The 27,366-nt window shown below is 37.9% G+C and overlaps 1 protein-coding gene and 1 long non-coding RNA gene across 2 annotated transcripts in view; both read right to left on the bottom strand.

Annotated features, from left to right (window-relative positions):
- The window catches only part of tspan9a (tetraspanin 9a), a 156,235-nt gene that overhangs the window by 66,422 nt on the left and 62,447 nt on the right, over window positions 1–27,366 (bottom strand). The window lies entirely within an intron of this gene.
- LOC115421230 (uncharacterized) lies at window positions 15,998–18,760 on the bottom strand. The gene is made up of 3 exons (XR_003935650.1): window positions 18,586–18,760; window positions 16,119–16,163; window positions 15,998–16,063 (listed from the first exon to the last, which is right to left on the bottom strand). It is a non-coding gene; the product is annotated as an uncharacterized LOC115421230 (long non-coding RNA).

The following is a 27,366-nucleotide window of genomic DNA, read 5'->3' as shown; positions in this document are numbered from 1 at the left end:
CTTTACCATTTTAGCTTTGCATTAGTTTTTATTTCCCAAGATTTGATTAGTGCAGGAAGTCACATGGCCATGATTTGAGCCTCAATTTGTGATCATATTGACCCCACTGGACTAAAGGAATGATTAGGGAGACCTAAATTTCACAAAATCACTCATAGAATACTACAAATCACCTATAAAAGCCTGGCTACGTTTGACCATAGGAATCAAGCGATTATGCTAAGCTAACTTAACTGCTGTGAGAACAAGGCAGTGCAAACTGATTTGCCCACTTATCGAACTCATTAGTGCATGACAAATGAATGAATAAAAAACAGGTGATGAACTCTTCCTTCAGGGTTTTCCAGGCTGGTAGATCCCATCAGAATAGCCCACTGGAACGGTTTGGGTTGACTAGACTGCATTGCATATTCTTCCACCAGCGCAGAATGTGTACGTCATTGCGACAGGACAAGACAACGAGCATGTGCAGAATGGAAGGAATAAAGTCCAAATGGAATAAAAGGTTTACATGTCCGAGGAATAATTTAGACCGGATTCAAAAGTGGATTAAACCAGTGACTTTATTCAGGTTTAAATTTAATCCGAACTATTCTTTTTCAACTGGAATAAGGTGTTTACATGGGCATCTGAAATAGGATCTAACGTTTAATCAGATTAAACCAGGAATAAAAGTTGTCATGTAAACGCACGGATTGTTTTTTTCATGCCTAAAGACGAATAAAAACACTCAGGAAATAAATTCCTTGATTTGAGTTGATTAAGGTTCTCATAATTCATGCATGAAAGGGTTAAGTGCGCCACAAGCAGAAGCCGGACTGCTTACAGATCAGCGTCACGTATATAGACTGCATTTCCAGTGCCCTCTCAACCTCTGCTACTCACTCTGGTGTCAACCTAGTGGTGTTATACTATACTGAGGGTGAGGGGTGGCGTTCGAGGTCACATTTAACTCTGACCTCACATGTAGCAGCTGAACAGTTGATCTCTGCATCTGTTTACTGTTTGCTCTCAACTACGTGTATATTAAAAAAAAAATGCATTTCTGCCCTTCTTGATTCCCTAAATAGAGATGTGTGTGCCTATCACCGAGTGTTTGGTGCGTCTCCTGTTTCTTTTGTTAACAGTGTCCTCGTGGGAACACAGTGGCCCCTAGCTGATATGGAAACCTGTCAAGCACGCCCAAGGTTCAGGTCAGTGTCAAGAGGCTAACGCTTAGGTCGGGTCCCCGGAAGAAAATGACACAACTAAGCAAAAACCTTTGTGGATTATTTCCTGTCGCACCCCGTTCCTTTTTTTTTTTTTTTTTTTTTCTCCTACAGTGACACCCAGTCGGTTGAATGCAAAGCGAACTGAGAGGAGGAGAAGCTGCAGGCTGTGGGTTTTATGTGGGAGTTGACAGCTGACGGGTTCATCATTTGTTTGAGAGTCCCTTTAGAATAGCAGTTATAAATAAATACCTGGAGTACAGGCTGTAAGCTCGGAGGTGTTAGGAAACTATGTTATTTTCTCTTCGCCAGTAAAAATGGTGCGTCAACTTCTAAGACATGCTGATGGAAGTTATTACACTTGGCCAAGCATAAGTTTAGAGACATGTGCTTAAGCAATTCAAATGGGTAGATTCAGCAACAGCTTGACCCTTGCATCGCATACCAACCCCCCCCTCCCCCCCCTCCCAAAGGCACCGACCAGCCTGGATTTCATTACATTTGTTGTATTCCATGCAGATGAGGTCAAATAGCATGGACACAACTGCCTACACATGGTAAAAATAGTCATGTATATTTATTAAAACATGGATATATAGAAATCTCCAACATTCAGTATGTTAATATGATGGCTACTGGGTATTTTTTTTTTTTTTTTTGTACAATAGCTAAATTAATATGTAAAAAAAAAAACAATGGATACACTTGGGCTGTCTTTTTACAATAATAGCTTGTCTGGATCCTTTAATATATGCATTTTTTTCTGCAGACATCAGATTACCTCCCAATGAAAGCAGTTTAATTAAATGATCTGATGTGTAATTTGGTGATAACAGAACTACCATGCACAAAATTAAACATTCAAATAATATTCACTCATGTTTGCTGATGTTAAACAAACTCAATTTCTAAGCTAATAGTAGCCAGTGGCATTAAATGGGTCATATTTTGCTAAACTTGGGTACATTTATTTCGTGTATTTGGACCCTAATAGTTCCAAAAGTTTGAATTTGAATCCTCCAGGTGCTGCAAAGCTATATTTATATTTATTTTGGCAAAAAAATCGAGTGGGTTTCTACAACCTGTTTTAATTCCTTCTTAATTTGTTATGTCTATAACTAGTCACGTCATGACATTTGCACATACAGTCACGGAAAAAAATTATTAGACCACCCTTGTTTTCTTCAATTTCTTGTTCATTTTAATGCCTAGTACAACTAAAGGAACATTTGTTTGGACAAATATAAAGATAACAAAAATAGCTCATAAGAGTTTAATTTCAGAGCTGATATCTAGCTATTTTCTATGTTTTCTTGATAATAACCAAAATCACTTATTTTCTTACATCAATATCTATGGCATTGTACTGACAAAAACAGTGTTTTTAGGCATTCCATGTTTTCTTTTCTGTCTGTTTTAGTCACATAATAGACACAGGAGTTAGTACTTGATTGCATAACCATTGTTTTTGATGATTTTTGATGGTCTAATAATTTTTTCCGCGACTGTATGAGGTCAAGACTTCCAAACATTTCTCTGAATTGTTTATCAGCAGCAGCGGTTGTAGTAAAAACTGAAAATATGTCCAAAGTTTGAGCTGATTACCTAAAATGTTCAGTTGTTGGTTGAACGGGACAGAGCAGCACAGCCAATAACCTGTAAGGGGTGGAGCGTGAAGTGGCTCATTTACATTTAAAGGGCCAGAGCTCAAAACCACCTTTTTCGTGTCATTACTCAGAAATAAGGTTGAAGATGGACCTGTGGAGTTGAATTAATGAAGAATTCAGACCCAAGCATAGCATTTACAGTTTATGTAGACCACACGGAAATGTTTGAAAATGTGTATGTCCATGTAAAAAAGCTAAATATCACTCCTTTAAAGAACTTTATTTACATAGATATCAGCATATAGGCTATTATCATGGATGGAAGTCATTGAGTTAGTAACTGGCTCCAGTGCAAACTTCACATAAATGCTCAAATTTTGCATATTTAGGGATCTATAAGTGAATATTTTTTAATCTGACTAAGATGAAGCTATCACTGCATGGATATTTATGATATGGATATAGTATTTTAGAGATTGCTTACCTTGGTGCAGGTTTTTAATTATTCCTTTTCTCTGTTTCTACATTTTAATTCCAAACATTAAGCTTTTTTTTTGCCATCTTCTTACTAGAACACTTAAATGGTTGCTTTTATTATTTAGCGACTCTGCCTAAAGGAATTCAGCAGTGATAGCTTCATCTTAGTCGGATTAAAAAATATACACTTATAGATCCCCTAAATATGCAAAATTTGAGCATTTATGTGAAGTTTGTACTGGAGCCAGTTACTAATTCAGTGACTTCCATCCATGATAATAGCCTATATGCTGATATCTATGTAAATAAAGTTCTTTAAAGGAGTGATATTTTGCTTTTTTAAATGGAATTATGCATTTTCAAACATTTCCCTGTGGTCTACATAAACTGTAAATGCATAAGTTCATTTAAAAAAGCAAAATATCACTCCTTTAAAGAACTTTATTTACATAGATATCAGCATATAGGCTATTATCATGGATGGAAGTCACTGAATTAGTAACTGGCTCCAGTGCAAACTTCACATAAATGCTCAAATTTTGCATATTTAGGGGATCTATAAGTGAATATTTTTTAATCTGACTAAGATGAAGCTATCACTGCATGGATATTTATGATATGGATATAGTATTTTAGAGATTGCTTACCTTGGTGCAGGTTTTTAATTATTCCTTTTCTCTGTTTCTACATTTTAATTCCAAACATTAAGCTTTTTTTTTTTTTTTGCCATCTTCTTACTAGAACACTTTAATGGTTGCTTTTATTATTTAGCGACTCTGCCTAAAGGAATTCAGCAGTGATAGCTTCATCTTAGTCGGATTAAAAAATATACACTTATAGATCCCCTAAATATGCAAAATTTGAGCATTTATGTGAAGTTTGTACTGGAGCCAGTTACTAATTCAGTGACTTCCATCCATGATAATAGCCTGTATGCTGATATCTATGTAAATAAAGTTCTTTAAAGGAGTGATATTTTGCTTTTTTAAATGGAATTATGCATTTTCAAACATTTCCCTGTGGTCTACATAAACTGTAAATGCATAAGTTCATTTAAAAAAGCAAAATATCACTCCTTTAAAGAACTTTATTTACATAGATATCCGCATATAGGCTATTATCATAGTTGGAAGTCATTGAATTAGTAACTGGCTCCAGTGCAAACTTCACATAAATGCTCAAATTTTGCATATTTAGGGATCTATAAGTGAATATTTTTTAATCTGACTAAGATGAAGCTATCACTGCATGGATATTTATGATATGGATATAGTATTTTAGAGATTGCTTACCTTGGTGCAGGTTTTTAATTATTCCTTTTCTCTGTTTCTACATTTTAATTCCAAACATTAAGCTTTTTTTTTTTTTTTGCCATCTTCTTACTAGAACACTTAAATGGTTGCTTTTATTATTTAGCGACTCTGCCTAAAGGAATTCAGCAGTGATAGCTTCATCTTAGTCGGATTAAAAAATATACACTTATAGATCCCCTAAATATGCAAAATTTGAGCATTTATGTGAAGTTTGTACTGGAGCCAGTTACTAATTCAGTGACTTCCATCCATGATAATAGCCTTTATGCTGATATCTATGTAAATAAAGTTCTTTAAAGGAGTGATATTTTGCTTTTTTAAATGGAATTATGCATTTTCAAACATTTCCCTGTGGTCTACATAAACTGTAAATGCATAAGTTCATTTAAAAAAGCAAAATATCACTCCTTTAAAGAACTTTATTTACATAGATATCCGCATATAGGCTATTATCATAGTTGGAAGTCATTGAATTAGTAACTGGCTCCAGTGCAAACTTCACATAAATGCTCAATTTTTGCATATTTAGGGGATCTATAAATTAATATTTTTTAATCTGACTAAGATGAAGCTATCACTGCATGGATATTTATGATATGGATATAGTATTTTAGAGATTGCTTACCTTGGTGCAGGTTTTTAATTATTCCTTTTCTCTGTTTCTACATTTTAATTTCAAACGTTAATCATTTTTTTTGCCAGTTTCTTACTAGAACACTTTAATGGTTGCTTTTATTATTTAGCGACTCTGCCTAAAGGAATTCAGCAGTGATACCTAGAATATATGACGTGTGAAAACTATGATTATTATATTATAAGTAGCCTTTACAGCAATTTTCATCTCAAACCCACGTCGGGTCTTTGACGGCTAGTGAAGCTGGCATTTTTCTACTGTTTCAACAAGACGTGATTTGCCACTCATCACAAAGAACACAAGGTCCACAGGCTGGGTCAGTAAAAGCACAAGTCTCTGTGGCCCATATAATGCGGTAAGGTCAGCTGAAGTCCAACGGGCTGGTCGAGCTGATTGAGGCGGTTATATATAGATAGCGCGCTGGCAAGCTAGCTTTTGCAGGGGACCGGGTTGGGGCACTGTCACAAGGCCTGCGGTGATTTAGTGCTAGATCTTTAATCTAAAATCAGCCGGTGGCGTAATAGAGCCAAACGCTTTTCCATGACACAGACTAGAACAATATTTCCCATGTGGGTTAAGTAGCTGAAGCGCATCTATTCAAAAATAAATGGTGAACGATGAGAAATTAATTGTGGGTTCACTAGAGAAGGGCAATGGAGAGTTTAAGAGCAAGATCTAAAAAGCAGGGCAGCATGGTGAAAGGGGTCAACCAACCAACTCTGTGCCTCAAAGGGAACATGCCTGTGGGATTCAGGGTACATGATCTGAATAGCCCAGTATTTTAGAAGATGTTAATGAGAGTATGGCTATGCAGTCTATGTGAGCACAGAGTTTTGGTTGGAGAGAAGCAGGGAGAGTATATCCTTTCACTAGTCACTTTTCCATCGGACATCCATGCAAAACTTTACCAATTTTTAGTAAATGTCCAAAAACACAGAAGTGTGTAATGTCAGTTTTTCCATTAAATTATCAAATGCGATGATTTGTTTATTTATTTTCACGAGATGACATGAGAAGTCATTCCATAAACATGGCGACAGATATATTTATTATTATTATATAATACCCCTCTATCTTGTACTAAAAAACAAAAAACTACAAGCACTTAGAGAGCGCAGACCTATGCCAAGACAGATCAGTGCCCCGGATTTGGATGAAAATTTCAGGAAATGTTGATACTGGCACAAGGAACAAATGATTAAATTTTGGTGGTGATCGGGGGGTGGGGGGTGGGGGGGTACTGATCTGCCTTGGCGGAGGTCTGTGCTGTCTTTTCTAGAAAAGCACTTGTAGAGCACGGACCTCCGCCAAGGCATATCAGTGTCCCCCCACCCCCCCACCCGATCACCACCAAAATTTAATCATTTGTTCCTTGTGCCAGTATCAACATTTCCTGAAATTTTCATCCAAATCTGTCCATAATTTTTTGAGTTATCTTGCTAACAGACAGACAAACAGACAAACCAACGCTTACAAAAACGTAACCTCCTTGGCGGAGGTAATGATTCGGTTTCCTGGTGTGTCCACACATACTGCGACATGTTTCTTCTTCTTCTTCGCTTGTTGCAATGTACATCAACATCCATTTTTTTTAATTCACCTGACTAGCTGCGAAAAAAAGGTCTTTCCATTGCAGTTTTGCGTGATATACCATTTGAGCTATGCCCGAAAAACCACCTCTTGCCAGCACAAAAACTTTTAGAGACTTTTGGGGAAATTGTCGTTTTTCCATTTGGTAAATTTTTATGTCCAAGTTATATTTGTGCAATTTGAGGGTCAATGGAAAAGCAACTAATGAGGCACAGGGAAATAAGAAACGATAGTCATGTACCCTAGAGTTGGAGTAACATATTTGTACCTCTTCTCATTAAATGGTTGTTGTAATGTGATTCATTCTTGATAAATAGTTTGTAGTTATTGCAATGACTTAAAGGTGACAACTGATTAGGGCGATATGGGGAAAATCATGATCATTTTTTTCATATCAGACGATATCAATATGTATCACCATCTGGGGCGCTGATGGGGGGGGCTAAACATGACAAATTCATGGGGCCCATAGAGCAGTGAAGGGGGTCCAGTGGATACAGGGTAGAAGTTGCAAAAATGTGGTATAACAGATGCAAAGAAGCTGGGAGTCGGACGTAGAAAGAATGTTAAGCTTTGGTTTTGGTTTCATTTTCGCACTAGGGTAAGTGATGACATGTATGGACTGCACCCCCCACCCCACCCCCGGTCTGCTCCGACAGATCAACAAGAGACTGAATTTTATGAAAGGGTCCACAACGTTTACCTTGCATTGCTATTAGCGCCCCTATGAATCGCCCGATATAAATCAAATCATTATTTTTGCCAAGCTTAAATTTACTCATAAATTAGTTGTGAAGACGTCTGAAGGTTAGTTTTGATTTAAATATGATTCATTTTCTGTCAGAGGTTGAACATGACAGATGGGCTGAAGAACATTATGCAACTCTCAGATAAACAAAACAGATACATATATATAAAACTAAACTAAAAGTCTGACCAACAGGCAAAAGTTGTTGTTTTTTTAACCCATCCCCACCCCCTCTCTTTGGAGGACAGCTTTAATTTTAATTACAGCTTGTTGTTTAAGTAACAATCTCCAACTTTATATTCAGATGTTCATCCATTCCTTGCTTGTACACATATACATAGAGGGAGGGCTCATATAGACGAAAGTGTACAAGGACGGGACGAGACATAAGACAAGACAGTGGGACAAAAAAAGACAAGACAGTGGGACAAGCCAGCTCAGTGGTTGCTGTTGAAAACATAACCAAACATGCTTTCAAGTTTTAAAAAAGAATACAAACAAAACAGACCATTTTCACAAAACCATGTCGGGGGTATATATACTGACAGTCAATAGAAACTTTGAGGTAGAAATGTATGCATGTTTCTACTTGTAGGGGGGGTTGTAATTATTCATTGTGGATTTATTGATGACTTAGTGCTCGGGTAGTTGAAATAATGATGAGTTGTCATGGTGTCACGGTTCATTGCACATGGGTTGGTCTCTTTGCAAAAGTGGACCAAATACACATTGAGCAATACTCAGTGGGTATCTGCACAATTTGAGGATTGGTTTCAAAGGCCTATATAAAGGCCCAAAAAAGGCCACCATTGTTAGTCCAGTGAGTGGCGGCATCATGCCACGTCTATCACATGAATGTCTCCGGGTTGGCACTGGGTATGGTGGAGGCCGGTTTGAGCTCCAGTGATATAGCCAGGCGTATGTATGGGCTGTTCCCAACCCAAAATCAGAAACCTGGTGGAACGCCACAACACCACAGGCTCTGTTGACGATAGACAGCGTCCAGGGAAAGAGAGAGAGTGACAACTACCGACAAGGACCACTACTGTTGTGACTGTGTTTGGCAGGTGCCATTTTCTTTTGTTAAGTTACTTGTTTTGAAATTATTCTTGAAACTTTAGATTTTTGTTTCTGTATGCCAATATCCTAAACAAATGATTCATATGAAAAAATTCCAGTTTAGGGTTTCAAAATACAAATTATGTCGAAAAATATGGTCTCAAAGTTTTCATTGACTGTGAGTGTACTTGGGGATGCATTTCGTAACTGGTGTAAACCGAAAGTGAAACTTAACATGCTCTGAACATCCGACTCCTGGCTTCAATGCCTCTGTTGTACACTGGAACCAAAACGATTCGCATCCTACTTTTCAGTAACCTGGTCGCCTGAGTTCTCTGTCACATTTTCTCCAGAGGGAACACTCATTACCTCTCGCTGTAACCCAAACATTAGCGTGTTAGCGTGCTGCGGCTGCTCTTACGCCTGTGCTGTGGGCGTCAACCTAATCTGCAATGGCTCTAGTGTGATTGGTTTGGTGTGGCGCTACTTAATCATGATTGGCTGTTCTTATGTCTGTCAAAACACAGACAAATGAATTCTATCGAAATTGTATCGTGAATGTCTCACGTTTCTATCGAGGAAAAGTTATATCGTGATATATATCGTTATCGTTTTATCGCCCAGCCCTACTACTGATGTATCTAAGGAGGAATGTCTGAAAACAAAAATATTCCAACAGTGTAAGCCTCTTTTTATGATTTGCATTTCTTTGGAAAGGACAGGTTTTTATGCTGCTTACAATGTTGCATTACTGTAACAATATATGGTCAAGGTAAAAACTAAAAGAGGTGGTTGTAAAAGAAGAATGTATCTTCTTGAAGTGAAGTGAACCGTGTCATATAGGTAAAAAAAAAAAAAAAAAAAAAAGAACCTGCACTTTTTTTGATTTACTTTCTAAAGCACTCTTCACTTATTGTAGAAAAGAAATACCTTTCAGTCACATCAAACGAGACAAGATGAGTGGAGACACTATAGTCTAAAAAGATGTATGGCACATTTTCTTTTTGTTATTGCACTTAAGCCTCATTTTATTCTTTCTTGCCAATTTGCATCACAAGGGGTTTCTCTGATTGATGGGCTTCCTTATAATGAAAATGGAAAGATATTCATTAAGCTTGATGTTCAGAGTCTAGACACACACTCTTCACTTGCGAGTGAAAGAAACTTCTATCCACGCAAGAGTCATAAATGAAAATGAAAGGAGAAACAGACGGAAACACCAGCGCAAACTTTAGATCTGTCTTTTTTTTTTTTTTTTTTGCTCTTTAATCCCGACGACGAAGAAAAAAAAAACAGAGGAAGAAAAGATAGGCGTCTTTATAAAAACCGAATTAATTATGCATCTCATATCAGATCAAAATGAGCAAAAACAGACAGAAAATCTAAATTATGCATGGAAGATAAATTAACTAACTAAACAAGTCAATCAGTAAATAATTTAGTAATTCTGTTGGTGTATGCTGTACTGTATATAAGGCCTGGCAAGACAGATGAAGAGGTGTATCTCTCTAAATGTCAGGGATGACTAATGAACTTAAGCTACATCTGTCATCCATGCTGCTCATAGTTAGCTTAGTAAACAGACTTTCAGTGGTAATCCCTGTTAGCTGAGCACAAATAGGAAGGATTGAGGAAATGAAGACCTTAAAGGCAATACGCCAAAAGATTAAAGCAGACTTGGGAGTCGGGGGCAAACCAGTTGAATGGACTTATTACAATTTAATCACAGTGATTAGAAATAGTAGAAAAATTAGACTTATTAATAAAAAAAAAAAAAAAAAAGATTATTTTCCAGACACAGGGAGAATGTGCGGAGATGGTAGTATAATACTCAAAAGACTTAGCTTCAGCCTTTCTGTTTGCTTTATCTGAGAATTGGATGAGATTGGTCTGTATGCAGGCTTTGTGTCCAGTCCACACGTTCCACAGATCAGCTCGTACATGTGGATTTCTTCCTGAAGGGCATATAAGGGCACTCCTTTGCATGGCTCTGCTTTTGCAAATTTCTTATTTTAGTATGCCACAGAAAGAGGAATGTCTTTTTTTCTTTGTATAATACAATGATGAGACTGATGTCCTCCATTCAGGCTGAATAAAAATAAGAGTGAAAGTGAAGCTTCTGTGAGGTGAAGTGCTTCAAAATATCTATTTCGTATTAAGAGAAAGAAGACATGGGATTTTCTTTTTTAATTTTAGAAAAATCACCTCCACCAATGTTTTGTTTGGCTTTTGATCCTTTTTTTTTTTTTTCAAAATTCAAAAACAGATGTTACAGGTGAAGATACCGGTAAGCAGCCTGATATGAAAAAAAACAAAAAAAACACACCCCAGCATATCTTTTCCCAAAACACCAAACCCAGTAGCATTCTCTCCACATAAACATGTTTAATCATTTAGGTTGAATCCCAATTCACCCCCTACCCCTCCGTTTTGCACGTGCACGTGAAGGGGTAGTGTTGTCCTGATTTTCGATTAGACGGAGGGGAAGGGCTAAGGCGGAGGGCTCTAGAGCACTTCGAACGGAGGGGTAGGAGAAATTTTCCATAATTCTGTTCGAACCATTGGCAAAATAGAGGTAAACACAGCAAAAAAAAGTGCAGCAGTGTGATGAAAGAAACACACAAATGTACGTATTTTCCTCATAAACAACTTAATCATTTGATCGTCCGTTTAATGCCATTTCAATGTATTATAGATCGCATTTCTGCGGTTTATAGTTGATAGTCGCAAAAAGATGACCAAAGCCCATGCAACAGAGACGGTTACAGCTACTGACAGCATGGGGAATACTTTCGGAAAATTTTTTTTTCACATATGTTAATAGCGGCATTGATGACTGCTGATGACGTAACAGGTCTGGAAGGGTTGGACCATTTCATAGGAGAATGTCACAACCCCTAACCCTTGTAGCTCCGTTTCAAGGGGTAGTGCCAAGTGCAAGGGCCAAGGGGTAGGGGTAAGGGGTAAATTGGGATTGGGCCTTAGACTTGAAGTCAGTGTTTTTCAACCTTGGGATCAGGACCCCACGTGGGGTCACCTGGAGTTCAAATGGGGTCGCCTGAAATTTCTAGTCATTGATTAAAAAAAAAAAAAAAAAACTAATGAAAAATATATGTTTAGTTGGGAGAGACAGTCCCAATCCATAAAAGACATGACAACTCTGAAGCGGAAACTGAAGCACTGTGGTACTGTTTATCTGTCAAATGTTCATTGTGGTCAGTTTCAGATGCTGCAGCTCTTTCATAATTCATAGTTTGAGTTTTTGTTGTTCAGTTTTAATTGTCAGCCTTGTAAATCCAAGCTGGACTGACTGTACATATCCTGACCATGGAAAATAAAACTCTCACTTTGTGCAGTAATCTACACCTGGCTTTACTGCCTCCGTCCATAATAATATACATTATATAGACTAAATGTCATCTAAAATTAACGTTTATTTGCAACATAGTATTGTAAACTATTACATGATCAAAAACAAATTAATTTTAGCCCCCCCAAAAAAAAGTCTCCATTGTGAACGCCTGGGGTTGCCAGAAATTTGTGACTTTAAAATGGGGTCACGTGCCATAAAACGTTGGAAACCACTGCTCTAAGTGAAAAAAAAGAGGTGAACAATCTGATATGTTCTTACAGAATCTCAGTAATTCTGCGAAAAGAAGCCATTTTCCAAAAAATATGACCGAGACAAGCTATTTTGTCTGTGATGAAGGACCAAATTGAGCTGGAAAACAGCTGAATGATGTCTAGAACTGATGTGACCTCTTTGCTAAATTATGAAGAAATAATGCTTTCTTAATTAAGTTGAGAGGTTTCATGCTATTTTCTCCAGCAGCCTCACACAGCCTTCTCCCAAGTCGTCTAAATCACTCCTCCGAAAGTAATAATCACTTCATTTTGTAGAGCTCTCCATTATGCTCCTCCTTGAAAGGTTAAGCTGCATCCCTTGTGTCACCTCACGAAAGAAAAAAAAAAAAAAAAAAAAGCTGCTAGTATGATAGAACAAGCCTTTCAAATGATTCATTTCTAGTGCTCTTCATGTGACCAATCCCTTGTAATCTAGCATGAACTCGACATCAGCGTAGAGGCTTTTAAATAATTACTTGAACTTTTTACCTCTTGATGGAGACACAGAAGTAAAGACAGTAAATGCTAAGAGACATAAACGTCTTAAAGAGTCCAGAACACGGCGCGTTGCAATAAAACTGAAAGAATATCGGAGCGCTATTTGTCAAGTACGCCTAGCTCCGCATGGCCCAGGGGTTCAGAATGATGTCCGAGTGGTTTCTCATTAAATCGGATCGATACAAGATTGGGTGTTGTTTATTCACCAAGAGCACAACAAGGTAGAAAAATGCAAAGCAAATACAGTCTTCTAAGATTTCTCACTGCCAGCAAATTCACTTGGCTCCACAGAATAGGGATTTTTTTTTTGTTTTGTTTTTTAAAGCTCTCTTTAAAAGCATAAATGACTTTATAGATTTAACATGAGCAGCTAGTTAAGCACTGTTATTAAATTTGTTTATTTAAGAGAAATATTAAATCTATCTACAGCATAACAGATGGTACATAATTTAAAGCAAACATAAAAAACTATAGCAATGTTGGCTCCAAATTAGACCCATTTGATTGATCCAAAACTTTAATTTCCTAATTAACCCTTAGGGGTCCACGGTCACGGTCCTGTGACTGAATCACATGATATTTTCAACACGTCATAGTGTTGGAAATCGGTCATATAGACCACTGGGAAGAATTGCATTTGGAAGTGCGGACTTGAAACACTCTTCCACTTTTTTTTTCCATCCTTTGTTTATTTGGAGTTTTATAGAAATTGGGCAATACAAACATTGTATCATATGTGACATCAGTTGAAAATAAATTGTTGCATAATTTCCAGTTTTTTTATATGTAAACAAACCCAAGAACAAGTACACCAGCCTTCTCCATCAACAAAAACAAACACAAAAAAAAAAAAAAAAAAGCCAAAAAAATCCCCTAAACAAACAAACAAAAGGTCTTGAAAGGTTCACATTTAGAATATCAATGCGGTATGTGTTACACAAGGTGCATTTCAGAATACAAAAAACAAAAAAGAGGACCAGGCGGAAAAATTACCATAGGTCAATCTGGAACAAAGCGGAAATTTGTTTTCCCGAAACACTCTCCCACTTTTTATTTGATGTTGATAGAGCAAATACAACCGGAGATATGACGGTATGAAGTATGAAAATGAGGTGAGGGGGTGTTATATTTCTGACCATATCTTCATCATTTTTTGTCCTTTTTCAAAATGGAAAAAACTAGCCAAATCTGCGGATTCTAATCCACAGACTGCATTAGCATTACAGGTAAGGGTGAGAATGACCCTCACCTGAACCGGATGCAGAAACCGGGAGGACTGGAGGGAGTGAGAAAACACCGATGTAAAGATCTGCTTTTATGTCAAATATTTGAGTATAGTTTTAATTTATTACAATTTTGATTTTATATACCTAATATTTGGAACCAATATTCACTTTTAAAGTCTTTGAAAAGGTTCGTTAAGCATCTTTGTGTTATTTATACGATAAATTATGCAAATTTTTAAATCAGATTTTATCTTTTTTGTCTGTTTTTTGGCCTTTTGTGATGATATAGTAGGTTAAGTGAATAAATACAGTTGTCCCTCACCATAACGTGGTTCACCTTTCGCGGCCTCGCTGTTTTGCCGATTTTTTTTAGTGTAATTTTCATGCTTTTTTTTTTTTACAGCATATGAACGAGCATTGTGTTCTGCATCCTGATTGGCTAAGGGACTGTAGACCATTGTCAATCAATCTCCTCCGTGCCGTGTCTCCTGTACAGTACAGAATGCGTTCTTTTTGCCAAATTTACATAAACGTTTGATGGCTAGCAGTGTGACTCTGAAGTGCTGTGTGTTTGCAAGTTTTCTCCCCGACAAAACCTACAATGCCAACAAAAATGTTCTGCACCGACAAAGGCATCTGCGGTCGCACCCAAAAGGCAGAGGAACATGCTAACCATCGCACAAAAAGTTGGACTTCTGGACATGCTGAAGGACGGTAGAAGTTTGGCAGCTGTATTCTATAAAACTGTACTTATTTTTTAAAATCTACGAAGGTTTGAACTTTGAGAGTGTTTAAACAAGAGAGAAATGTTAGAAAATGTTAATGCCTGTCTGAGAAAAGTGTATAAAGTGTGTGGTGAGGGGTTTTACGGCCTTAAAACATATATAATAATTGTAAAAAATAAAGCTACTTCGCGGATATTTCGCCTATTGCGGGTTATTTTTAGAACATAAATGAGGGACCACTGTAATAGGCAGATGAGATTGATGAAGTTGTGCTGAAAAAAAAAGATATGAAACACGGGTATAGTAAACATTTCTTTCATTTCTAGTATATAAAGGCAAAATCAAAAGTATTCAAAAACGGCCAAAATAGGCTAAGACCCCTAAGGGATAAAGAAGTGTTTGTGAATGCCACGGTTTAAGAGTCGTAAATTTAATACGTAACAATGTAATCAGCACAACCCAAGAAATACTGAAAGATAATAAAGGACACATCTGGGCACAGAACACACACGCCTTCAGTCATATTCCTGCTGCGCCGCTGGATAAATGAAAATTGTAATGCTTTGTAAAAGTCTCCAGAATTTGACCCTCTAACAAATGTTCTCTTCACAACAAAATTTACAGAGTTGGCTTAACAAAGGAGTGTTTACGCTTTAGCCTGTCTGGGAAAAAAAAAAAAAAAAAAAACCAGACACATCTAAATAGTGAGGAGTACTCAAGGGAGGCGCGGTGTAAAACGGTGGGTTTGAAAATCCAAATATATCTAATTTTGTATCATCTTTTTCAACTCCAGCCTATCTTTTTCTCTGGAGACTGTAAATAAAAGTATCGAGATCACATCTACACATGCAACGGATTCAGAGCGAATCTAGTTTTTTATTTGTGAAAAAAAAAAAAGCAAGTCGTCACAAGAAAGAGGATCTGAAATTGGATTTGCGTGGTTCAAGTGCTGAGGGTAGAGGACAGCGATTACACACACATGCACAAGTATTTAACATTTGCAATTACTGTGGAACCTGAGCACTATTGTGGCATTTGGGTATGAGGATGATGAAGCTTAATGCAGTGACTTGGGCAAACCAGGCAGTCAATGCTTAGAGACTCAAATTCCTGCTCAGAGGAGATAATTCTGTGTGCGGTGTGCTTCAGTGTGCTTTCCAGGTATGAGGAGAGCAGTCGAGGAATTGGGAAAGAGCTCCACCTCGAGCTGTCAGCTGAAGAAGTGTTCTGGTTCTCACCTTGTTTGACATTGCTACTCATAAATTAAACAGTACTACCAGGTACACAGGGCTCATATTTCAAAAGCAAAACTGTCTTCCATATACCCTGATATTAGTCCATACTGTGTCAAATGCTAACATGCGGAAGCTTCTATCATCCGCATGTACTGGTCCTGTTCAAGTCTTAACAAACATTGGAGGGAAATCTTTCATACACTTTCTCAGCTGTTAACCCTTAAGGCGGCCATACACTGCGATTATTTCGATCGTTGCACGCAGCTCCATCTCAAACTGTGCGAATCAGTCGTGCAGTCAGGCTCACAATTCATGTTCTCACACTGTACGGACCGACGCTCGTATGCGACCTGACTGCTCACACTGTAGGACCACACACCATAGGACGCACGACACGTTCGAGTGTTGTACCTGGAAATACAACGTTAAAATACCATGGAATCTGTAAAAGTGCATAGACGATTGTGTATTGGCGTGAGTCATGAAATGGTAGTGCTAAACAAAAACCAACAAGCTGCTTTGGTAATATGTGCCATTATCTGCGGGGAATCAAAAAAGAAGAAAAGACAACGACGCGTTTGGTGCAGGAATTGGTTGTCCAGACGTGGACGGTATAGGCTGTCAATCCTACAGCAAAGAGAACTAGAGGTAAGCTGCAACAGCTAAACTGCGCTAGGCCAATAGCCAGCTACTGTTAGCTTGTACACTACTGTACGCATCTGTGTTCGCGCATGCACAGTGTTAGAATTTGAGGCACATCGGTTCGTGTCACTGCTTTGAGAGTGCGATACCCTCACGAGGAGCGAGCAGGATTTCAAACAGCTCTGTTTTCCTTGCGAACACACGATTGCTGGTCGTGAGGTGGTCGTGACGTGCTAGTCACTTCTCTTTACCCCATGTACACTGTACGAAGCACGACACACGATTAGAGGCACATCGGGCCCGATCCCAGAAATAGTCGCACAAGTGAGAAATCATCTCTAAACTTGCACAGTGTAAGGCTGCCTTTAGGGGTCCACGGTCACGGCCCCGTCACTGAATCACACGACATTTTCAACACGTCGTAGCGTCAGATGTCGGTCATGTAGACCACTGGGGACAAGTGCATTCAAAAATGCGGATCTGAAACACTCTCCCACTTTTTATTTGATATAATACAATGCAAATACAACTGGAGATATGATGTTTTGAAACGGAGCAAACAAGCGATATAGCATTATTATAGCGATATAAAGCGAGCGTTATATTTCTGACCAAATCTTCGTCATTTTATGTTCTTTATCGAAACGGGAAAAACTGGCCGAATCTGCAGATTGTAATCCACAGACTGCATCAGCATTACAGGTAAGGGGGAAGACGACCCCCACCTGAACTGGATGCGGAAACCAGGACGACCGAGGGTGGGTGGGGGGATCGGAGAAAATGCCTTTTTTTCACTTAACCTTTAGGGGTCCATGGTCACAGGCCCATGACTGAATCACATGACATTTTCAACACATTGTAGCATCGAAAGTTGGTCACGTAGACCACTGGTGACAATTGCATTCAAAAGTGCGGACTTGAAATGCTCGCCCCCTTTTTATTTGATGTTGATAGAGCAAACACAACTGGAGATATGACGTTTTAAAACCGGAGCAAACAAGCGATATAGCGTTATTATAGCATTATAAAGCAAGTGTTATATTTCTGACCATATCTTCGTCATTTTTTGTTCTTTTACAAAACAGAAAAAAATGTCAGAATCTGTGGATTCTAATCCACATACTGCATTAGCATCGCAGGTAAGGGTGAGAATGACCCCCACCTGAACCGGATGCAGAAACCGGGATTATCGGGAGTGGTGAGGTGGGGGTGAAAAAATGGAGAAAACGCCTTTGTAAAGATTTGCTTTTATGTCAAATATTTGAGTATAGTTTTAATTTATTGCTATTTTGATTTTATATACCTAATATTTGGAACCAATATTCACTTTTAAAGTCTTTGAAAAGGTTCGTTAAGCATCTTTGTGTTATTTATGCAATAAATTATTTACATTTTTCAAGTCGGATTTTATATTTTTGTGTTTTTTGGGCCTTTTGTGTTGATATTTCCTTTCCTTTCCTTTCATTTATTTTGTTCATGGTTGTGCATTTCATCAGCAGATCGGATTTTATATATTTTGTCTTATTTTAGCTTACCGGCCGATAGGCTGTAAGCTATTGTCGTCATGTGGCCTCCGGCGGTGTTGTCGTCGTCTGTCGTCGTCTGTTATGAAACTTTCAATCGTCTTCTCCGAAACTACAGTTCCGATTGACTTCAAACTTGGTATACAGCATCTCTATGATGATGTCAACAAAAGCTAGTGAAATTATTTGGATCCAGCTCTGATTCTGGATTTGGTGTGACTTTGAAAAATTTCCCCATTATAACAGATAGGAAGTGCCGGTAAGCTACAAGGCCATTGGTCCTATTTTTTGTCCTGTTGTGTTGATATAGTTGGTTAAAGTGAAAAAATAATTGGCTGATGAGATAGATGAAGTTGTGCTGGAAAAAAAAGATACCAAACATTGGTACAACAAACATTTCTTTATATAGTATATAAAGGCAAAATCAAAAGTACTCAAAAACAGCCAAAATAGGCTCAGACTGCTAAGGGTTAAACATCAAGCTAGAACCAAACCACTTGACTGCTCTACTTGGGGTCATGGAAGGTGAAGATAAGCTACCTACACAAAAACAACGCACTTTATCCTCTGCCGTCCTTCTGGCTCAGGTGGAGGAAGGCTTTCCCTCCCACTCATGCACAGTGGTTAGAAGACATTATGTTCTGCTTAAGACTGGAGAAAATTAGATACTCACTTCAGCAATCTAATGGGAAATTCCAGAAAGTGTGGGGTCTCTTCTTAAAAACATTCCAGACCCTGTAAATACTTGACGTTTAGGTGCAGTTTAGCAACGCTGCTTATTCCGTACTTACTCCTAGCACAAGTTTCCATCATGATAGTGATCCTTTATTATGTCTAGTGCACTGGCAATGACTGAGGAGGGATTATTTTATGTACAGTTTGTTGTTTGGTTTGTTTTGCTTTGTTTTGCTCTGTTTTTTTTTCCCTCTATGGTGCTAGCTGCAATTGATTTACACCCATGCTTACTTAACCTCCTAAGACCCAGGAAATGTCAGCAAAGTACAAGCTTTTTTTGTTTTTTATTAAATAAGTGCCTATATTGGAAACAGCATGATGCCACAGTTTTTTCAGATGCAGTTTTTAAAATTTTTATGGAATGTCCTTTGTGGTAGACAGTTTTCTTTTTTTTTTTTGTATAAAGTTGTGAAATTCTTGTCCACAAATGTGAACAGAAAACCCATAGCTGGGTCTTAGGAGGTTAAGATTTCTGTGAGGACCATTCAACACTGCACTTGTATTATATTGAGAACACTTCAATAAAAAGATCTTGATAAAAAAAAAAAAAAACAGTACTGCTATAAACTGCATGCAGGAAAAATACAAGTTTATCAGCAAAAAAAGGTCTACAAAATGGATAAAAATATTCATAGGCTTGGTACATTCAAGGATTTAATTCTGCAGTCTCAGAAGTCAGGTCAGTTACGCTTTATGCCTTGCAAGCAAAATTAGCACCATTATCTGATGTGGAGTGTTGTATCATTCATGGGGGGATGCTAACCACAAGACAGCAGGTTTGAATTATGAAGCGGTCTCATTACCCTTTGGAAAAGGGTTAATTGCTGTGGCCTTTCCTTGATGTTAAATGCTACAGCAGGTTGAGCTGTAGTTGGTGGATAATACCTGTGCAAACAGAGGGGCTCGGGCACAGACCTGTGAAAAGTAGTTAGTGATGTAATAGATGCACATGACCTTAAGGTAAAGAAGCTAATGAACTAAATGCTGATGTGTGTGTCAGTGGCAGTTTTTTTTTGGAGGTGTGATTCTTGCTTTAAAGTTGGAGAAGCAGTTCCAATGGGTAGCGGGTTACAGAGGTGTAGTCCAGGGTATATGGAGTATAACAGGGGTGTCCAATCCTGGTCCCAGAGGGCTGGTATCCTGCATGATTTAGATGTATCCCTCTTCCAACACACCTGATTCAAATGATAAGCCTATCATCCAGCTCTGCAGAAGCCTGATAACAACTATCAGGTGGACTGGAAGAGGGAAACATCTATAACATGCAGGATACTGGCCCTTGAGGACTGGGATTGGACACCCCTGGAGTATACCCACTTATTTTTTAGTCAGCATCGGGTATACCCACTTTTAAATCCCCCTGATGCGCATCATTCAGTAGTATCTGCAGCCAAATTGCCCATTTTTCCCTCGAGGATGGTGAAGTCATGACCCGCCCTACTCTGCCTCTAATTGGCTAGTACTCGCTGCCTTCACTAATTAGATTGGTTAACTTTAGGCATGAGGCCTGAGGAGCCAATCAGAGGCAGAGTGGGACGGGTCATGCCAAGGAAAATATTGCTAACAAGCGCTGGCCACCTCTGGAACCTGACTGGACACCTCAAGTGCCAGTGCCACCCCAGTTGATTGACAGGTCACTGCACATTTCATTGAAAGATGCACGATTATTGTAAATGGTAATGAGAAAGGTAGAATAAACGTCTTTCAAATGAGTGACACATATCGAGAGAAACTACTTTCATGGAATACATAATTCTGAGGTAAGTATTTTTTTTTTTTTATTTACTTTTTATTTTGTTTTTGAGAAAACCATAACACAAATACTTACGGTAACAAAACAATACAAAACAAACAAACAACAGGGGGAAGAGTCCAGCCTTAGAGCAGCATCTAGTCCACATATACATACATCACACACATGCATCAATATACTCATATACCCTTTTTTTTTTTTTTTTTTTCCTTTACAGTAAAGTTTGAGGATCCTTTGAAATTATACAAAGTCCGGTCTCACAGTTACAATATAAGTGAGCCACTTTGACCAGTTTTCAGCAAAAATATCAGTTTTACATCTTAAATTAAATCCGATTCTCTCCATGACATATATATTGTACACTACATCAACCCAGTCATTTATAGTGGGTATGTCTCTTTTCAGCCATTTTCTAGTCAGAGTCTTCTTACTTTCCACTAAGAGTAATCTCAATAACCATTTATCACTCTTAGTACACTTTAGTTCTTCTAAATCATTGAGATACATGGTCTCAAAACAAATTTTAAACTTAAGAACTGCCTCCAAGAGGCCATGGACACATCTCCAAAATGGAGCCACCGAGGAACTATCCCTGAGGTAAGTTTTAAGGTGGTTTCAGAATGAGTCACTGAGGAGAAGAGATTTTGTCATCAATAGTTCAACCATGTGACGAGGCTAACGTTATCCTATGTTTGCCACATGCTGAATCCATTTCCATTCATGCAGCTGCTTGTGTGACCAGTAATACCTACAAACTGCTCCTGATCAAGTCGTGACAATTTTATAATAGTGAGCAAATACTACTGATGGATTTTTAGGGGAACTAAATAGAGTAGTCTGACATGTCACTGTTTCTAAAACGGCATTTTTCCGGACTTTAAAAAAAAAAAAGAAGCCAAAAATTTAGAGTATACCCACTTCTCCAGGGACCACTACACCACTGGCGGGTTAACTGTCTTTTTGGCTTGTTGTGGCTATTGGGCAGAGTTGGTGACAGAGTGCAGGTTCTCCCAATGTGAGGCCTGATCTATTAGAAGAAACAGGAGCCCTCATGATTGACGAGTTGCTCCACCTCATCCATCAGGCCTGGCACACAGAGGCCTGACACTGCCATATCACTCCCATGTGGCCGGGACTGCTACAACCCTGAGCTATATTTGCTAGCTGACATTAATGCCTTGCTCTTTCCCGACTATCTAACCCTCCTTCACTCTCTCTCTCTCTCTCTCTCTCTCTCTCTCCATGACACTGCAAATCTATGGCCACCCTATCCTGCTATACTTCATTACAGCAGCTTCTACATTACAGCGTGATGACTGAATTCTAGTGAGCAAGAGTGAAAGTAGATTAAAAATGAGTAACAGCTAAGTGTCTGGCCTTCCATAGCCCCCAGGTGGTTCACAAGTCATGCACATTGGGCACATGTGCACAGCCATAAAGGTATTTAACTCAAGGGCGGTATCTCTTTGGAAATCGACAAAAAAAAAAAAACTATTGAAAGAGTCTAGATGAAATGTTTCCCCAAGGGACAGAGATGGATAAAGAGAGAATGATGAGACGGCCATAATGTTCAAGTCATGGAAGTTGTTTAATGGGAGTCGTTATTCGTCTGATGAGAGCTGTCTCGCCTGTTTACGTCCCTGTCCTGTCTTGATCTTCATTAGACTGTAGCCGGCTGTTGATCCATGCTGTAATTTTAATTAAAACCCATAAGTAACCAAGGCAGAGAGTTTGGCTGTTGAAAGAGCTTTTTTCTCCAGAGTTGAGTCACAGCAGGGAGTCATGAATAACAGTAAAGACAGAAGAAAAGAAAAGAAAAAAAAAACTTGTGCTGCTTTAAATTCAGGTCAGGAGTGGAAAAAAAAAAAAAAAAAATTGTGTGCAGCTCACCTTGAACCTGCAATTAAAAAAAAAAAATCACCAACAGCCTGATCACAATCAAGGTGCACGAGTATATTTGCATCAGTTATTAATCAGTATTGCAAAAACATACTCCCAAAATGTTTCTTTGGCCATCTTATTACTAGATCTTGCAATCCTCCAAATTTGAAGAAAATCGGATAAAAACTGATAAAATGGCGACCCAATGAGCGTGAAAATGTGCACAATTTTATTGTTATAAGAGAACAAAATTATAGTACATAATGTTTTGTAACACAATAAATAATTCCTACTCACCTCCTGTGTCTTTTTTATTACAAAATACACACATCATATGCTTTTCATTTATTGATCATTTTTGTTGAACAGCTGTTTGACTACACTGGGTTACAAAAAAATTTTTTTGCAAGTTGTCTAGGTTTTTTCAACTGAATTAAGACCATTTTGCAGCGCTAAATCCAAAAATGACATCTGTTTTTCTCAATCAGGTCAGGTTTTTTTGCTAATTTGATTTTGAAAAATTTGATCTTCTCACAAAATTGATTACATTTTTGTGACTTTATCAGTTGATTTTTTATATAGTTCTCACCCAAAATAGGTTTATGAAACTTTATGAAACTTGTGACTTGATTCCTGTTAGGTACAATGGTGTATTCACTGCAGATGTAGCAGAATACGTCAGGCTTATTTTTGCAAGATCTTCTAGTTGAAGCCATTTCATTCACCTGTAATATTAAAAAAAAAACATTAATCATAAATTGGCAAAAGTAAAATCTTCAGAACTCGTTTATTGCAAGAAATATGAAAGAATTTTGTATCATATGATGTGAAAATGCCCATAAATGTAAGCAAAAATGTTAAAAAGCCAATATGTAGCATAGTTCAGAAAGTTGACCTGATTGAGCAAAATTAATGTGATTTTTGGATTCAGCACACCAAAATTATCCTAAATCAGCTCAAAAAACTTAAACAATAAATTTGTTGTTGACCAGTGTTATCAATTCTTATTTTCAGTATTAAGACAATCAACCATTTTGTTCTGAAAGCCCTTCTTTTCCAGCCCTTTAATTGTAATAATAGAATGGGAACCTGTTATTTCAGTATTATTTTTGACTAAATATGCACAACTAGACAGATTTTGGTATGCTCCCTGGCTGCAGAAAATTTGGTAACAATGTGGCAAACGGATGTTTACATCGAACCGCATGTTTTTAATGCCACGTTGTTCACCAAAATTCATGTAGTGTCCACACACCAATATACTTCCATCAATACTATCGCGTATATGCCTTATAGATATATTGTTATAACTTGTTCACAAATGTTTATTTACTCCTGTACCAGGAAGACTTAGTTACAGATCTAACAGAGATGCGACCATGTGGTAAGCCAGATTTCCATTCCAATCTTGCAGAGCAGGGGTGTCAAACTCCTTTTAGTTCACGGGCCAGAGTCAGCTAAATTTGATCTGCAGTGGGCCGAACCAGTAAAATAATAACATAATCATATATAAATAATGCCAACTCCAAACTTTTCTCTATGTTTTAGAGTGAAAAAAATTAATTTACATTATGAAAAGGTTTACATCTACAAACTATCCTTTCAAAAGATGTGAATAACATGAACAAACTGAAGAAATAAGTGTAATTTTAACAATATTCTGCCTCAGTTTATTATTTACACATGTACATTATAACTTACAGATCACAGTGGATCTACAAACACACAAAACATTTAGTAAGAGGTGGAAAATTGTTACAATTATATTTGCTTCTCTTAAGACATTTCAGGTTATTCACATTTTTTGCAAAATTATACTTTGTTTTAGTGTAAATACATGAAAATATTTACAATTACAAAGAGAAACATTTGAAGTTGTCATTATTTATATGTTATTATTATTATGATAGTATTTTACTGGTCTGACCCACTTGAGATTGAATTGGTCTGAATGTGGAACCTGAACTAAAAGGATTGTTAATATTTTAGTGTAATTTTTGCATTCCACAAATTCATCCCAAGGGCTGGACTGCACCCTTTGGTGGGCCGGATTTGGCCCCCGGGCCGCATGTTTGACACCTGTGTTGTAGAGTCCGTACACCAAGTTGTGTCCGTACACCATATTCAAATATATGGGTCTAATTTTATTGTTTCTGTCAATATATGGAGTTTTTCAGCATGCATCTATGCAATAAACAATGCATGATTATCCTGAGTGCTGAAACATTTGTATATCTTTGTAGGCATTAAATATGGAGGCTATTAGGCTGTAGTGTCCGTACACCCAATAATTTCTGATTTGCCAGGGGTACATGCCTGCGAAATTTTTAGTACACACAATAATGCAAAAATATTTTGGACTTTAAAAGAGAAATATCAGACAAATAAAATGGCCTGTCTGATTTTTTGATAGAGCATTATCATTTTTTACCTATAGAGGGTATGCACATACGTCACTCCCCCCCTAGGCCACGCCCCTCTAAGTCAGACTGAGTGGCAAAAACCAACCTGCTCAACATGACAGAGTATAGCAGTAAACACAGCCAGACCAAGAAAATGTGAAATATGAAATTAAATTAAGGATAGTTGTACTGGACATGGATCTGTATGAGCTACCAAAGAGTAAGTGGTCCATGAACACTGACATGTGGACAGAAATGGAGTATCCTGACATCCAGGGTGGAGGGGATCATCGCTATTTTGACCTGAAACAAATATACATGGTTTCATTATTCTTGTAATATTATGGCTTTATTGTCGGAATATGACGACTTTAATCTCATAAACGAATTACATTTTTGTTAAATTATGAGTTTCTTTTTTATAATAACGACTTTATTCTCATAAAATTACGGGTTTTATATCGATATTTTATGACTTTATACTCGTAGTGACAAGTGTTTTTATTTTCTTATGTGGCCCTAATACACCTTTATAGCTTTATTCTCCAGTTCCCCCGTATTTGAAAAACTGGGTTAGCCTCAGTTTAAGTTAGTTTACTACTCATGTAGGAGCACAAGGTTCAGAATCACAAAATGAAGACAAAAACCATGAAAGATCTGATCGTGAAACCAAGAGCTTTACTAAGAAGTAATGTTAGCCAAAACAATACGTCATTTAAGGTCTGATTTGACCCAAAAATACAGCATAAATTAATGTTAGCTGACACCAAACAGGATCCACAGATCTAGGTTTGGTTTCCTGGATTTGTGGATCCATCTACTTCTCTTTTCTTTGTCTTTCGGTGTCTGTAAAACGATAGCTCCGACTGCTTTTCAAACCTGTTCATACAATCAATCTCACAACAGCTCTTCCCCATTTTTTCTTAAATATTGTTCTTCAGTTTAGACAGTATTGAAGCCAACGCTGTCACTCATCTCCCTCTTTTTGCCACTCAGTGGGCGTAACCGCTGTGACATCACATGTAGACCCTCTATATGTGCACCCTTTCTGGTACCCTTGATTGTGATCAGGCCAAAAGTCTGTGTTCAACCACTATCTAACAATATCAATCAAACATTCTGTCAAATTCAATACGACTAATACGAAAAAGTTAGCATTTAATATAATACACTGAGATGCACGGCAGCTACATAAAAATTAAGACACGTCGAGCCGTACAAGCGTGAATACAAATTAGGCAATGTGATGAACTTAGCAGTCGACTGAGGAACCACTGAGGTCTTAAGTGATGTTTTATGGATTGACATTATGGAGCAGACAGCTGTAAAGCCGGTTTAGGCATAGTCCTACTTCTCACATTTAGTGAAAGCTCCAGCTAAGTGCAACATGAGGGACATTCAGCCAAGCAACAGGAAAAGGTCCACTCTGGGGACCGTTGCATAATTCTCTTGCATAATTTCTCTGTTAAAATCCTTCTGCATCATCTTAATGTAGTGTAATTAATGAGGACATCTTTGCCCTGGCTAATTGAAAATCTGCAGAGTCAGTCTCCCAACGGAAGGAGATAGAGAGTGAGTGAGGAAGGGGGTATAAAGAGAGAGAGAGAGAGAGAGAGTGCACTTTTAACATATCTTTATCCTCGGATGACCTCAGCTGAAAAGCCCCCCCCCCCCCCCCACAGTATATAGAAAGCTCCTGCTGTATCCGTCACCACCTGGACAATATATTCTCTGAGGGTTTTTCCAAATCCAATTTAAAATGGCACCTCCTGCTCGGTGCTGGGTGTTTGGGTCACGCTCGTACATTGAATGCTTGCAGAAAAGGAGGAGCAATTATGAAGGGAAGATGAAGGACTGGATAAAAATAAAGAGTCTTAGTGTAGAGACACCACATGGCATAAATTAAACCTTGTGACTCCTGTCAGAAAAAACCAAAGAAAAACTCAGATCGACCACGTCAGTTTCTATCCTTTAATCTCCAAAACATAACTGCGTGTTCCCCTTTTTGTTTTCCATTCATCTCTCCAACAGACACTCGAGCCGGCAATTTAGATGATGAATAATGAAGGTCTGTCAACACTTCTGGTGAGGCAGGTGAAACAAGCAGGCCATGAAAAATGTGTCACTTTGACCAGACAAATGTTGTCATCAAATATGTTTTTCTCTAAAGCCACAAATCATGAGTTACACTAGAATTCCTGCCTTTTGAGACCATGACGCTTCACCCACTTTTTTTTTTTTTCTGTTAACAAGACATTGTGGACAGAAAATCAAACAAATAAACAAACCAAAAACCACAACAATGACAGAGTAATGACAAACAACAACAATGACAACATCATATTACAATGAAAAAGATCATAAATGTGAAGAGCAACTAAACAATGTAGCTTGGTTAGGGACGATAGGGAAAAGGGGAAGAGGGGAGTGTGAATGAAAGGGAGAAAGGGAGAGGGGGGAGTGAGGGGGAAAATAATAATTGTTGT

The sequence above is a fragment of the Sphaeramia orbicularis genome, chromosome 6 (genome assembly GCF_902148855.1).
Source record: "Sphaeramia orbicularis chromosome 6, fSphaOr1.1, whole genome shotgun sequence".
Classification (NCBI taxonomy): Eukaryota; Metazoa; Chordata; class Actinopteri; order Kurtiformes; family Apogonidae; genus Sphaeramia; species Sphaeramia orbicularis.
Note: the sequence above shows the minus strand (reverse complement) of the source record. Positions and strands in the feature narration are given on the sequence as shown.